Raw genomic sequence first — 14,871 nt, 5'->3', positions numbered from 1 at the left:
GAGGTTTTGCAGACTGAGTTTCTATAGGTAAGGTTGTGCTAAGAGAAGGAGCATGAGCAGACCTGTGATGGGCATTGAAGAGGAGCAGCCTAAGGGTACCCAGCCTGCTGGGGTAGCGGAGCACTGTGCCCACCGCTTCCCCGCCGCCCACTGAGTACTGGCTCTTGGCCGCGGTTTGTAACGAGAGCACCTGAGCCAAAGCGCCGCTTACACACATTTTAAAGCCAGCTAGTGCCGAGCTCAGGGGTGCGCCTGGGTTTTGGGGCAGACTTTGCACCCTGCTTCCAGCTGTATAACTTCCCTTTCTCTTTCACTTCACCGCCACGTTTCCGGGCAGCTCCTGCCGGCTCTGTTCGATGTGGGCCACCTTCCCTCCGCCCCCCCGCACCTGCCCGAGCGCTGCCGCCGCGGTGGGGCGGGGAGCGGGCTCCGGCGGGGAGGGGAGGGGAGCGGGCTCCGCCGCGGTGGGGTGGGGAGCGGGCTCCGGCGGGGCGGGGAGGGGAGCGGGCTCCGCCGCGGTGGGGTGGGGAGCGGGCTCCGGCGGGGCGGGGAGGGGAGCGGGCTCCGCCGCGGTGGGGTGGGGAGCGGGCTCCGGCGGGGCGGGGAGGGGAGCGGACTCCGGCGCAGGGGCCGCCCCCGCCGCTTCCTCCGCCGCTGCCCCGCGGGGAGCCGCGCTCGGCGGAGCGGCGGGAGGAGGAGGCGCCGCCGCGGGCACCGCCGCCTTCCCGGGCCGGAGCGGGGCAGTGCGGTGCTTCCCTCCCTGCTTCCCGCCTCCCTCCGCTCCGCCGGCGCCAGGGCTGCTTCCGCGGCGGGTCCGGGACACCCAGGTAAGGCGGAGCCGGGGCTGGCGAGCAGCGGGGCCGTCCCCGCAGAGAGACCGAGGGGGAGTTTATCTCGCCGGGCTGCCAGCCGGGGCTGTCCCCAGCGCAGGTGGCCGAGCCCGCACCCCGTCGCAGCCCCCGGTGGGCGGTGGCGACTCGGCCCGCTGTGGGGCGGCGGCTGACGGAGCGCACCCAGCAGTAGCCGCTGTTCGCAACTTAAAACGGGCGCGACGCCCCGAGAGCAGAGGTGTTCCTTCCTTGACGTCCAAGTGCCGTACGGATCTGTAAGCGGGACCTATGACAAAAGCTGCATTTTAAACCTTTGCTTAAAATCGCTGTAATTTGTGTAATGTAATGCGTTGTAGTCCAGGCTGCCAAATCCAGTGTAAAGCTAACAGTTGCTGTGTATTTCCTTGTTTACGTGACTTTCTTCTCTGAGTCCTTATATCCGTGTAGCCGCTGTGCTTTACTAAGACTCTTCCACCTTGTCTCAAGGCACAGTTAGCCTTGTGTGTGAGCTCAGCCATCTTCGTAATTCCCCCTGCTCCCTGTCCCACAGCGTGGTTGTCCCTTCTTGGTGGTGGTGACTGCTCTTATGTAGCCCTGTACTGGGATACAGCGTACTTGCAGCTCACACAGTGGGGTGACTAGATGCTCTGGTGGTGCTTGTCCACAGGCTTCCTTTCTGCATCTCTGTAAATCGGCACCAATAATTATTTGAACTGTAAACTGAGTTTTCAGTGTAGACATGTCCATGAGCTCTCTGCTTGGAATGACAGATGTGTACCTTTCTGTGACAGATGCTGATCTGAAACACTTAGTATTGTTTTATGAGTCAAATAAGTGAGACTTCTGTAGATGCAAAAACTGACTGTAGCAGAAATGCAGATAAAAAGGTTTCTTGCAAGGAGTTGCTCCTGGAGCATTTGTTTTCATTTTAGAGTAAATGTTGGAGATGCTTTATCGGTCTGTCTCCCCTTTGATACAGTGTGGCTGCAAGGTGAAGTATTGCCGTTTAATTTCTCAGAACTCTCCAGTGACTGGAAGATGGGTTGTTACTTATGGCTGCCATACAAACGTTTAGGGTATTTTGGCCCATCGGAAAGCAGCACCTGTACAAATAGGCTTCTAGTTACACTTGAGGGAGTACCTAGAGTGATTTGCACATGCTCCTCTTTCCTCTTAGCACAGCAGCTGTGCTGCTCGGATCATGCCACCTGGGCAGAAGAGGCCCTCTGGGTGTCCTGGTCTAGTTTCACAGGCACTGCTCTTGTAGGTGGGGAGGTAGCTCCCAGGCAGGGTGCTACTCATAGCCTTTTGATGGTTGTGGTTTGTAAGGGGACTACAGCAGGAAAGAGCCCTTTTGTTATCATACTCTCCTCTGATAGTCTTCATATTTCTCTAGATTTTATTTTACGTGTTTTATTTATTGAGAAATTACATCTTATGGTGAAATAATCACATTTGTCTCTGCATTTAGCCCTCAATGAAAGGGTGCTTTACATGTTCTGCTAAATTTCTAAATGAATATTATGAGTGTTTTGAACGAAGTGATTTTTATGTGAGCTTGTCAACTGAAAACAGAGCAATGTGTTGTATTTGGCACCTGGTTACTCCTTTTTCTTTAAGGTTACTCCTTTTTTCTCTTTTTAATGAGATAATCTCACAGGTGTGAAAATAAAAAAATGAAGATTTGGAGCTCACAGAGTGCCAGTTAGGCCTCTGTCCTGAAGTAACTCTAGTTTTCAGCTGCCAAACCCAATTTTATTAACCCTGCAAAATTTATAGGAGTCCCACCTTTTTTTTTTTTTGATGTTAATGTAGAATTCTAAAAATCGTTTAAATATTTTAAAACCATTGGTTGTGAGGCAGCTAGAATTATGTCTGAAGTTATATTTGAATTCTTAACTGTGGGCTCAGCATTGTGGATTTGGCATTGCAATGTATCTAGTAACCTGGCTGACTGCCTACATCAGCTGAAAAGGGAGAAAAATGAAATAGAGCTGATAAAACAATATCAGCTCCATATTGTTTCGTCTTGCCTTGAAACAACATTGTATTCAGAAATGCTGTGATAGTGTGGTATGCTGTAATTAAAGTTAAAATAACTGGGAAGTGGCTACTTTCACAGAATTGCTTGGAAGCATCAAAAAAAGTCTTCCTCTCCACCAAATGTAGGGGGAACCTGTTGTAGATTTAATTCTCTCTGTGTTGTGTTAGCTTATAAACTGGGTACACAAGATAAGGTGCAGAATGGTGTAAGTTTCATACAAATATTTACCTCAAATATGTGAAACATTTTCTGTTTCTTAGACAATGGAAGTCTGTGCTTCCTGCTGTCAACGCAAAGACGTGGAATATGTGTCTTTAGCACTTGTTAACCATTGACCTCTAAGATGTTTTTGTACTTTTGCTTGTTTTGACTTTTTTCAGTAACCTATTACCTTTTCACCACTGAACTTGGACTGTGCTTTAAAAAACCACGTTTGTGTATGCCAAAGAATCAGTTGTAGCAGTCTACAATGGCTCCCCTGCAGAAATAGGATAAGAAAAATACCAGCATAAAAATCAAAAGATATATACTTGGATGGAGTGGAGTAAGGGTTGTCATGGAGAAGGTGGCCTGAGGTGGTAGATTTTTTTTATATTTCAAAGAACATATGTGCTTCTGAAGGACATCTGTCATATATTGTTGGATTTTTGCTACAGATTTTTGTTATTATGTTGATGCATCTATTTGTACAGAATTACCAATACCTTGGCTAAAACCTGACAGCATTGGTCAGTCAGTTGTTGCACTGTGAAAGTTAGAGCGCTGATTTTCACTAAATGATCCATAGCTTTCTGTTACGCAAAATGCAAGGGAAGGACTCTCATTACACTGTTTGCAGCCTGACAGACCTCCTTCTCACTGCAGAGAGATTGGCCCAGTTTACCCTAATTCTTCCGGCCAGGGCCTCATGCTAGCACTAGCCATTAGAGATATTACTTATATAATGGGGCACAACTCTCTAGAAACCAGTGAAATTGCACCTGCATTTTAACAAATGGCCAATCAGGTCTCAAGAAATGTATTTTTCTTAATGGGGGGTGTTACTTCTAAAGGCAAATCCCCAGTTTGCTGTGTTGGCCCTCAGGCAGAGGTGCATTCTGCTCCCCTGCTTCAGGTCTGGTTTTCTAAGTGTATTTTCTAAAGGAAAAAGCATTAGGAAAGACAGCAGTGTGTAGGTGAGGGAAGTCAGTGTTTGGGTGGACACGTATGCCCTTTTGTCTGCGTGACAGAAGAGGAACTGGGGAGCAGAGGCGTGTGATTGACCACTGCCCCGTGGCCATTACAGTTCTGGCAGTTCTCAGTCATCCCCTGCCCTGGCTCAGCTGCATGGGCCGTGATTCAGAGTCAGAGCAAATACCATGTGAGATAAAACCTTGAAAAACAGATAGACTTCTTTTTACATGTGAGGAGACGCATCTCATCGTAGGAGATATTTTTCAGGGAGAGGAGTGGGTTTTTACAATTTCCTAGACATGGAGGTCGGATGGAATAAGGAAAGGTCCGTTCATTGCAAGCACAGTGAAGAGGTTGCTGTGTTCAAATGGGATCATGATATCTCTGAAGCAGTAGCAGAAGCCTCCTGGGAGTAGGTCTGTCCATCATGGGCAGGGTTTACCTTTTTAGGAAGAATGACATCACCTAGGAGAAGTCTTTGGTTTTGATAATACCCAAACCTTTAGGAGGAAGATGACACAGCTGAAAAGATGCATCTTGGTTGGATGACTCTGTCCTATATTCTGGGCGGTTCAGTGAAGCTCATGCTTACCTTGGTGTGGTCCAGCCTTGGTACTGTGGGCAGGAGAGATGATTTTTGGGAGCCTGCTGCAGAGAGATGAGTTGCTCTGGGAGAGCCCGAGCCTGGCCAACAGCTGATGTACGAGAGCTGTTCGCTATCTGCTGAGGGCAGCTGCGGGACTCAGCAGTTCGTGATGGGAAGGAGAAGTGTTTGGCCACGTTTGCAGTCGCAGTCCCTCTTCTGAGGTAAAGTAGCAGGCTGCCAACTAGGCCACCCTATTTCAGCTCTTAAGGTAAAAAACCTATGTGACATTAAACAAACACAGGAAAAAGGGAAAGAAAAAAAGATGGCAGTGTGCTGAGGTATGTGGGACCTGGGCAAACGCTTTCTTGGCACTCTTGCTTTTCCTCATTCACATTTCTCTTATCAGCGGATGTATGAATGGGTACCACTTTGCCACATGTAGGACATACATGTATGCTCATGTAGGTCACAGCTGAATTTCCTGTCAGGAGGGGTTTTGTTCAGCCCTGTGCTGCTTATTACAAGTTGCAATCTGATTAAATCGTAAGAACACTTTAGATCTAGGCCTTGTTTCCACTTGAATATGGGGCAGAATTAACTGACTTTGGGTAGTACAGGAAGCGGGGCTCTTCCTTCTGAACCAGGGTTTGGGCAGGACACCAGGACCCTGCCCTGCTGGAGAGTACACTGTCCCCCGTCGTGTGAGATTGGGACCAATTCCTGACCATTTATGCTTATTAAACAGAAAAGACCTTTTTTTCCCGCCCCCCCCCCCCCCCCCCCCCCCCCCTCCACAGGATAGCCACATAACTCACCATCAGACCCAGATGATAACTGTCCTTTAGTTTTAGCTGAACATAGTGTCCATTGTAATTCTGTCCTAGGCAGTCCTAATGCACAAATCTTCTTGTCCAGTTCCCTGTGCTAGCCTACAGGTAACCACAGTACGTCAAATTTTTAATGTATTCAGGGTTGCTGCTTGTCCTGTGAATTACAGGTTGTCCTATATCACAGGCTCAAGCTCCATATCCTGGCAGAAAGAATCACAGAATCGTTCAGGTTGGAAAAGACCCTTGGGATCATCGAGTCCAACCATCAGCCTTACTCTACAAAGTTCTCCCCTACACCATATCCCCCAGCATCTCATCTGAACGACCCTTAAACACATCCAGGGATGGTGACTCCACCACCTCCTTGGGCAGCCTGTTCCACTGTCTGACCACACTTTCTGCGAAAAATTTTTTTCCTAATGTCCAGTCTGAACCTCCCCTGTTGGAATTTAAAGCCATTCCCTCTTGTTCTGTCACTGATCACCTGTGAGAAGAGACCAGCACCAACCTCTCTACAATGTCCTTTGAGGTAGTTGTAGAGAGTGATGAGGTCTCCCCTCAGCCTTCTCCTCCTCAAACTAAACAGTCCCAGCTCCTTCAATCGCTCCTCATAGGATTTGTTCTCCAAGCCCTTCACCAGTTTCGTTGCCCTCCTCTGCACTCGCTCCAGCACCTCGATAACTCTCTCGTGTTGAGGTGCCCAAAACTGGACACAATACTCCAGGTGTGGCCTCACCAGTGCAGAGTACAGGGGGACTATCACCTCCCTACTTCTGCTGGTCACACTGTTTCTAATACAAGCCAGGATGCCGTTGGCTTTCTTGGCCACCTGGGCACACTGCTGGCTCGTGTTCAGCTGCTTGTCAATTAGAACCCCCAGATCCTTCTCTTCCAGACAGCTCTCCAGCCACACCTCCCCAAGCCTGTACTGATGGATGGGGTGGTTGTGGCCCAAGTGCAGGACCTGGCACTTGGCCTTGTTGAAGCTCATCCCGTTAACGTTGGCCCACCGATCCAATCTCTCCAAGTCTCTCTGTAGAGCCTCCCTATCTTCATGCAGATCGACACTCCCGCTGAACTTGGTGTCATCTGCGAACTTACTGATGATATAATAATTGTGTGTGTGTTTTCCCTGCCCCTCCTCCCCAATTATGATCATCTCTTCCCAGCCAAAGTTGCAAACCATGGCCATTCCCAGTGCTACAGTGGCAGAAGAGAAGGGGGCCTGTCACGCATTGGGTTGTGTGACCCAATTTGAGGGATGTGTTCTTAACATGTAAACCGAGTTGAACTCAGTGGACCGCTTTTTCTGTTCCACAGGAGATCCTTTAAACTGGTAATCTAAATATACTTTGGAATCTTTTGGAAGTAAAATTGCTACCTAAACTGTATCCAGCAAAGATGCTTGAAAGAACATTTTATTAACATGAAGAAATCTAGCGCTTGGGTGTTAAGAGTGGCTGATTCAAAACTGCCAGTGCTTCAATTCAGCTTGTTTATGCATAAGGCATTATGAGGTATGTTTAGTTATGTAGCCACATGTGGTTTTCTTTTCCCGTCAGGCCACTCTTTCATTCAGACCATGGCTGGTTGGGCTGTTTTGCTTTGCTTTATAGTGGTAGATAGGCTGTGAGGACCAGCTGACCCTCAGAAGTGAAGGCTGGCGACTGGCTGACACTTAGGTGACCTCTCATTCATCCTCGATGACGCTTGAATGGAGCAGGTTCGGTTGTTGGGAGGAGGCATATTTACAGCTCTGGTGTGTCAGATGGACCATGAAGGTCTGTTTTATGGGACAGAAGTTTGGGAGAATGACATGATGAAAGGCTGTGGTGTGTGAGAGCAGTGAGAGATCAGGGGAGGGGTGTGGTTCTGCGTTGGGGGCTGCAGGCAGCTCTTCTGTCATCGCAGTAACTCTCTTCCCACCAAGACACTCTGTCAAAGCATGAAGGGGATTACAGCTGTTTGATTAAAAAATAAAGTCATGGGTAAGTAGCAAAATTCCCTCCATTTTGTTTAGTTACTTTTCTGGATCTCTTGAACTGAAACCAACTCTGCAAGTCAGTGTGAAGCAGACACTTCCTGTGAAAACCTGAGACCTAGCCATAAAGGACTATCTTATCTCACCTTTGCAGTGCCTTAACTTTACTCCTTGTATTTTTGACATCAATGGCACTAGATTGTGGCAGCCCAACTTCTGGTGATGCCCCTTCTGTAATATCCTTATGTCTCACCATAAGTAATCAGAGAGGAGTAAGATACTATCAAGCATTAATGACCATCTTGCATGATGGCTCAAACAGAGTTTAAGCTGAATGCTGTTCCTTAAGATGATAAATGTCTTGTGACACCTGACAAGTGCTTTCATTCCCTGTTTAGCTCACAACAGTTGAAACACCCTGACATCAAGGAGAGCAGAGATAACAAGCCACTTTGCTAGAGATGTTCACTACCTTGCAGGAGTGAGAGGAAAGAGAAAACACAAGACCACAGCACTGCCTCACTTGTGTTTATTTTCAGATTCAGTGAGAAATTTTTTCCCTGAGTTAATACTTACATTTTGACACGAATGAAACTGGAGTCCTTTCGTATTCCTTGTTGCTTAGGCTGTACCGTATGTGAAGAAGAAATTCTTCAAGCTCACAGCCTGGATTTTCAGTCCCGTATGTGGACACTTTATTAGTAAGCAGCTGAAATGCAAGTAAAAGCTTAACAGTTTAACAGAACTGTACAAATAATTTAAGGGTAGAACTCTGTGGGTTCTGCCTCAGTAACTTCAGGAAAATAGGTCCTGCTCTTCCAAGTATTTCTCTAGAAAGTACCCAGCAGTGTGGATTCTACTTAGAGGTCTTTGTCCATTTTTCAATTTTTAATCCCTAACATAACATACATGTGGTTCAAGCACAGAGCAACACAGAAACTGAAAGGCTTTATTAGATGATTAAAGAAAATGAAAGCTGCTGTAAGTACAGTCCTTCAAGTACTATGTCAGCTAGATGTGCAGAAAGCATGAGAACATGAAATTCAGTCTGGTAGCATTACTTCTACAATTTTGAGTGCAAACAAGTGGTAGTTCTTGCAGTAAGAGTCATATTGTCCCATCTCAGTGAAGTGAGGATGTGGTATGATGGTGAGGGAATTTTGAGTTTCATTTATGTGAAATTTTCCTTGTAAGCTATCCAACATAACAGGGTAAGAGTCTGGAATCAGAAGATAAGAACGCTGACCTCGCCAACGCCACTGCTTTGGTATGTGTAGCCCTGAATTGCCAGATGTGGGAACAGTAGTATGAGATCTTGGCTGAAATGTAACTGGTCATTCATTTTGGGTTCAATGTCTTGGGCTCATTTCATAGCAGAGGAGGCGTACCCTGGTGAAAACGATGCAGGGGAAACTTGACAAACAGGAACTTGCAGTATTTCCTGTCCCCCACTTGCTGCCTTGGGTTTTCCCTCATGAACAGAAGGCAGTTCTGGCCTGTAACTTTCAGTGGATGAGAGAGGTTTGGGGCCACTCAGTAGGTGCAAAAAAGCTAGAGTTATCCAGTGGCCTTATAATACTACCTCAAAATAAAGACTTCGAGGGGAAATATACCCGTTAGTCAACATGGGTACCAACATGTGAGCTGTGGCCAGTAGTTAATCATCTGAGTCAACTTCACAGCTTTGTCTTCAGCTGAAATCCCCCTGTTTATTATTGAAGTATTTCTTACTAGCGGGTGCTTGTTTCTGTCTCTATTTAAAACCAGTTATTAATATAAGTGTGTGTTTTTCTTATTAGTGGCCCTATTAATGAATGTGTTTAAACATAGTGTAGTTTCTGGTATATTTGATTTGAATTAAACAGTCATTATAATGGGGGGTGGGGAAAGCATGTTATATAAATTTTTAGTACATTTTGCTAGCATCTTACCACATAGCATATGGTTACCTGAGCTATGTCTTCTGCATGTCTAATTTCGTTAAAAGCATAATACTGGTGTACAAATGTTGGAATTGCTCCTGGTGGAGGGTACAGGGCATATGAGAGCAGTGCTTAATCTCTTGCTTACAAACCTGTTAACTCTTGCCTCAGATAACCTCAGTGAAACTTCAGTATTGAACTTCAATATTAAAGCTTGTTGCTAAGATGTTCTTCATAGACCATCTGAAAAGCAACTAAAAGGCTAACTTTTAAAAAGAGGATATGATTTTATTAAGCTTATTTTATTAGAGAGAGAATGGTTGGCTTTGTGCCTACAATGGGGCTGTTAACAACTATTCCTGTGAAGTAGACTTGGCTCACATCTACTGTACATGAGTGACCTAGAAGGGTGGATGCTCGATAAAAGATATAAAGAATATCATGATTTTAGCAACATGGAGAGTAGACTGTGGTCTTCAACAACCCAGGAAAAAGTAACAGCACAACACTCCACAATGGAGCTGGTTCAGGGCCATCTCATCTAGTTCTGTTAAATTGGTGTTAATATGAAAGAACAATACAGCAGCCATCACTTCTTCCTAACCTAGTACTTATCCAGAGGTAGCTGCTGCTTCTTCAAGCTGCGTGCCTAAAAGCCCCTACAAATTCCCTTGAAAGCCAACTATTTTTTTGCAGTTTTCCCCTGACCTCATGGCTTCTTCGCAGTTTTTCCCAGCCGTATGCTTATTTTATGATCAGGCAGTCCTTGGGTGGGACATAGCCAATTTATTACAGATGGGTCTGGCCTAGTTTTTCTACGAAAGCTGTCCCTTTGCACTGAGGCTAAAGGATGCATGTATAGCTGTCATTCTGTAGATATAAAGCACTCAGCTGGCTTTTATGTTGCAGGTGCTACAAGGTTTTTATCCATTTTGTCAAGTAATATGGTTTCTATATAGCTGCAAAAGAAAAAAAAAAAAGAATATTTTGAAGAGCACTGCAGAAGTGATGAAAGGATTTATACCTGAATTCTGCTGAGACAGTTCCATCTGACTAATCTGATTGAAATACTAGAAATAATCTTAGAAGACAAACACATAAAGAGCTACAGCCTGATATCAGTTTGGGAAGTAGTAGTTTCCCTGAAGAAATAAAAAGTTCCTTTACATTTCTTGTGAATAAAATATAAACGCAAAAAGTGGCTGACAGGTTGCTAGGTAAATAGCTTGCTTCCCTAGCAATAAACAGCAAATATATAGTTGATATTTGCAGGGTGTCTTAAAAGATGCTGTTTTGATTCAATTCAGTTTTGAGGAACTTCTCCAGATAAACTCATCTCATTAATTGTACTACTGGCTGGCACATTGCGAGGGTGAATTGCTACCTTTTTGAGCACTGTCAGATCATTATACCTGGTCTAGCAGAGCTCCAATGGACTGCGTAGTCTGAGCTTTTGTAACTAAAGGTTGGCTTTTGAAGATGAATTTCAAAATCTGTGTATCCGTATCACTGGATTTCCTGCAGGCATTGAGGAAATTATAGGTGCTCCGTGACCCACTGTGCTTCTACATATGCAAGGTGTATCAGGTCATTTAAGGGTAGCCTGGGACAGAGAGTGGTTGAAGTGAAGTCATAATTGATGCCTGCTTCTACTTCGTGTGGGATGTACCTACAGAGCACTTCTACATACCTCTTGTGAGACATGGAAAATATATTTTTAATTCATAAAGCATTTATCAAACTTCATGGCATTCTTTGTATGTCAACCCCGGAATGAGTGGCTCAAGATGTTCATCTCTGTACTGGTGGCACTTTGCCGTGACAGTCCTTTGGTGCAGAGAACAGACAGCCTCCTTAGGGGTATTTCAGGTTTGCTTATTGCTGGAAAAGTATGTTCAAGCCAGAAAAGCTTTCCTTCAGCCACTGATTGCGTTTTCTTGGTAGCTTTTAAGATGATTGCAGGTAATGATCTAGAAGGCTGGGTGTTGCTTTTATTGTTGAAATGTTATTGTAGAAGATTGGTTCCAGAATGAACGGACTTGGGACCAGAGGAGAAGTGGTGTTAGATGGTTAATAAGTGGCTTACTTCTACCATTCTCCACTTTAAGAGGTATGTCAGCCCAGTGGTACAAAGCAGGACTGTGATCAAGTTCAAGTTGGTGCAGAGATAGGGTCATTGTATTGGTATAAGTTACTTGTTGTGTATGCTGGCAGAGCAGAAAGTGTTAACTTTAGTAGTTGGAGAACAAGTAGGTCTCTAGTTTAGGGGAAAAAGTTCATCTTAGAGTGTTTGGAAAGGGAACTAACTGAGGAAGTATTAGTCATTCCCTGTGCATAAAGCAAGTCATCATTTGTATGTATGACAGTATTTTAGTTAGACCATGTCAAAAGAGTATCTTGAATACTGAAATAAATTGAGCTTATTTTTGGTGTGATACATCACATGCTTACCTGAGATTGTATAACATTTGGAAAAACAAATTGTGAAGAAAGTGAATTAAACTGACTACAGTAATTTAAAAGAAGGATAACCTGAGGCATCGTTGATCTTTTTTTTTTTTTTTTTTTTTAGCGCTCTTCCGCCTATATTTGATTTGCTTTTTTTAGATTTGCAGTTTGTGTACGATATCAGTTGACCTCCTACTTAATGGTGAGCTTTAGGATTCCTGAACAGAACTAGGTTCAACCTCTGATTTAATAGAACATTTATTTTTTCCAGCCCTCTAAATGTCCAGCTTCCTGGAGAAGTAAGAAAAGCTTTTGCACAAGCGTCACCCATTTCCTTTGCCAATCTCATTTTTGCCCGTTTCTTTAGTAAGTGGGTATTACTGTTTCTCCTCCATTCTTGTTGTCAGGGGATTTTAGGAAAAAGACTGAGGCAGCAGCTCTGCTTTACTGAATGCCCAACTGGTGCCGCAGAGCCAGCAGGGGACTCGTGGAGTAGCCTTGCCCTGTGCAGAAGTGAAGTAAATAGCATCTGCTCTCTCTGAGCTTCTGCTCCTCCAGACTAATGCCATGCTGGTTTGGAGTCAGTTCTTTGATTTTCCTCTCTAATGTTTCTTCGAAAATACTTGCCAGAACAAGGTACATAGACATGTAAGAAAGACCGGTATACCACATAGCTCCTCCCAGTTCAGACCCTGACCTTCCCTTTCTGTTCATGCTTTATCTTTTATCTCTTCTCTATCAGTTGAGGGCCAGTTATACTTGTGCAAGTGAACCAAACTAATATTCTTCACCAGACCTTTATGCTGCACAAGCAAAAAACCAAATCTCTTTATGCTCCAGTCAAACTCCTTGCAGCGTTCTGAAGTCGTGGTGATGGCAGCACAGTGGGTAAGAGCTGCTGTACCTCAGCAGAAAATGAAGTTTACCATTTTCACTGTACTTCATACGTGATATTTAGAAATAAAAATAGAGCAACAAAGTTTGGACCTGGGAAAATCTGCTGTCTCCCTCCTAAGGGTTAATATCAAATATCAGTGAATAAAAATATTCACTGGCTTGGATTTGGACCTTGTCTGAACAGTGTGAATTAGGCATCATGGAAATGGCAACAAATGCCATACCAGGCAGTATGTATAGTTAGCGACAGCATCCTCATTCAGCTGTTTAAATTCATCACTGTGATAACACTGCTTCCCTCATTCAAAAATCAGAAATCCACCCTCAGAAAAAAGTCTTTAAAAAGAAAGTGAAGTTGCTTTTTTTTTTTTTTGAATTGCCTTCTCTAATTTTAATCTTCCTTTGCTTGAATCAAATGTGTGATAATGAAAATATAGCTAATTATCTCACATACCATTTTGCTGGCTGTTGCAGGAGGTTTTGTCAGAAGGCCCAGCTGGCAATAAGTTTATCTTGTTGCAAAAGTTTGGTCTGCCTGTGTGCTAAGGCCACCAAATATGCAAAGATCTCATCTGGAAGCTGTGTAAATGCAGTAAACCCTGCCAACAGACAGGATATTTTAGTTTATGTCAGACTGCATATGGCTTCTTGTGAGCTCAAACCCACAGGTTTTCAGTAGAAGAGGTCAGTTCTGCCTGCAGAAGGATTGAGATTGGGTTTCTTATGTGGGAAGCACTGTTCAGTCATGGTTGGCCTCAAAGCTTTTCATAGTCTACAGCAAAAAATAAGGTGGTACTTTTGGATGCTGGAGTGGAATTTAACAATACTAGCTAATGTTGATAGCATTATTATGGAAATAATAGCAACCATTAACTGCTGTATATGGTCTGAGCAGAGGGTGATGCAAAGCCACATTATGTATGTGGTTACAGAACTATCTAATATTCTCAAGTCTAAAAAAATTAGACCAGCAGGTATTTGAGATTGTCTTGCTGTTAAAGGTTTTCTGTGTATGGTTTTACATACATTTTTAATTACCTATCCCATGAACATGATGAATTAGAACTACCCTCTATATATGTATATACATATAAAGACCTCTTTCCCCCAACAACATAAGCAATCAGTTTTTCATGTCATACTATTACTCTGTGTGAGAAAAAGGGGGTGGATGAAGGTAGGGGTTAAATTTGAATCTACATAGATGATGGTGAAGAACAGAGACTTTTCACAAGCATTGGAAGAGCAGCAAGAACACAGGTTTGGAGATGTTACAGCTGTACCAATGTCACTTTGCAGGTAATAAATACAGTAGAAGAGCAAGTTCATGTTCAGAAAGATTTGCAACTCTTGGGCAGTGGGTTTTGCTTATCTTTAGTACAGAAATGAGGAAGGCTTGCCTGTCTTCAATGAAATTGCAAGATGAACTCATAATACCTTTTGACTAACAGAACAAACATGGGAAGTTAGGGATAGTGTTCAGTGCAAGACCTGAATACCTGCTCTATCGCTAGTACTATTTCTTGAGGCAGTGACACATTCAAAAGCTTTTTATCTTTAGAAAGGACAGGTGAAAGTGTGTGCAGGTCAGTAAGCTGAGAAAACTTTTGCATTTTGCTACTTTAACTGATGTTTCAAAGTCTTTTTTTGTGCCTTGCTTTCCTATGTCCCAAACTAAGTTTCAGCTTTATTTTCTTTCAGCAAAGAACATTACAAATGCTAAAGAGGTTTTTGATCTGAATAAACTGAAGGCAAAATAGTCAGTCCAAGTTTATAGGTATTGCAGAGCTTTTATGTGGAAGGAATAAGAAAAGCCACAAATACTCAGCTCTACAGGAATGAATAAAAATACAAGAAGTTGTTGAGCATAGTGAAAATTGATCAGTCCATCCTTTGTATGGTATCCCATAGTGTTGCTAACTCAAAGTTAGCAGTAAATAAAAACTGTCACGTCAACATATTTTTCTACATCATGGATGGTAATAATGTACTTTTTGTTTCATGAAGCAGAGGTTCCTTTCCTAAATAATTTATTCATGAGAGAATTGAAGAAGATGAACTATAAAGCAGTGAAAGGATAACTTAGTCATTCTCCTAAATCTGAATTCATCATTGTAAGGGGAAAGAAACGGTTTTGCTGCTCTTATCATTTTTCCCAAG

General features: G+C 43.9%; 1 protein-coding gene across 7 annotated transcripts in view; it reads left to right on the top strand.

Moving 5' to 3' along the window:
* The first annotated feature begins 665 nt into the window (after positions 1–665).
* The window catches only part of TEC (tec protein tyrosine kinase), a 52,805-nt gene continuing 38,599 nt past the window's right edge, over positions 666–14,871 (top strand). For 6 of the 7 annotated variants that reach the window (XR_012623070.1, XR_012623069.1, XM_074822488.1 and 3 more), the window contains exon 1: positions 666–827. The gene's annotated coding sequence lies outside the window, so the exon portion shown is untranslated. Of the gene's footprint in view, positions 828–906; positions 1,106–14,871 lie in introns of those variants that run through there. The other variant, XM_074822483.1, reaches the window with a different exon arrangement.

Source organism: Strix aluco, chromosome 4 (assembly GCF_031877795.1).
Source record: "Strix aluco isolate bStrAlu1 chromosome 4, bStrAlu1.hap1, whole genome shotgun sequence".
Lineage (NCBI taxonomy): Eukaryota > Metazoa > Chordata > Aves > Strigiformes > Strigidae > Strix > Strix aluco.
Note: the sequence above shows the minus strand (reverse complement) of the source record. Positions and strands in the feature narration are given on the sequence as shown.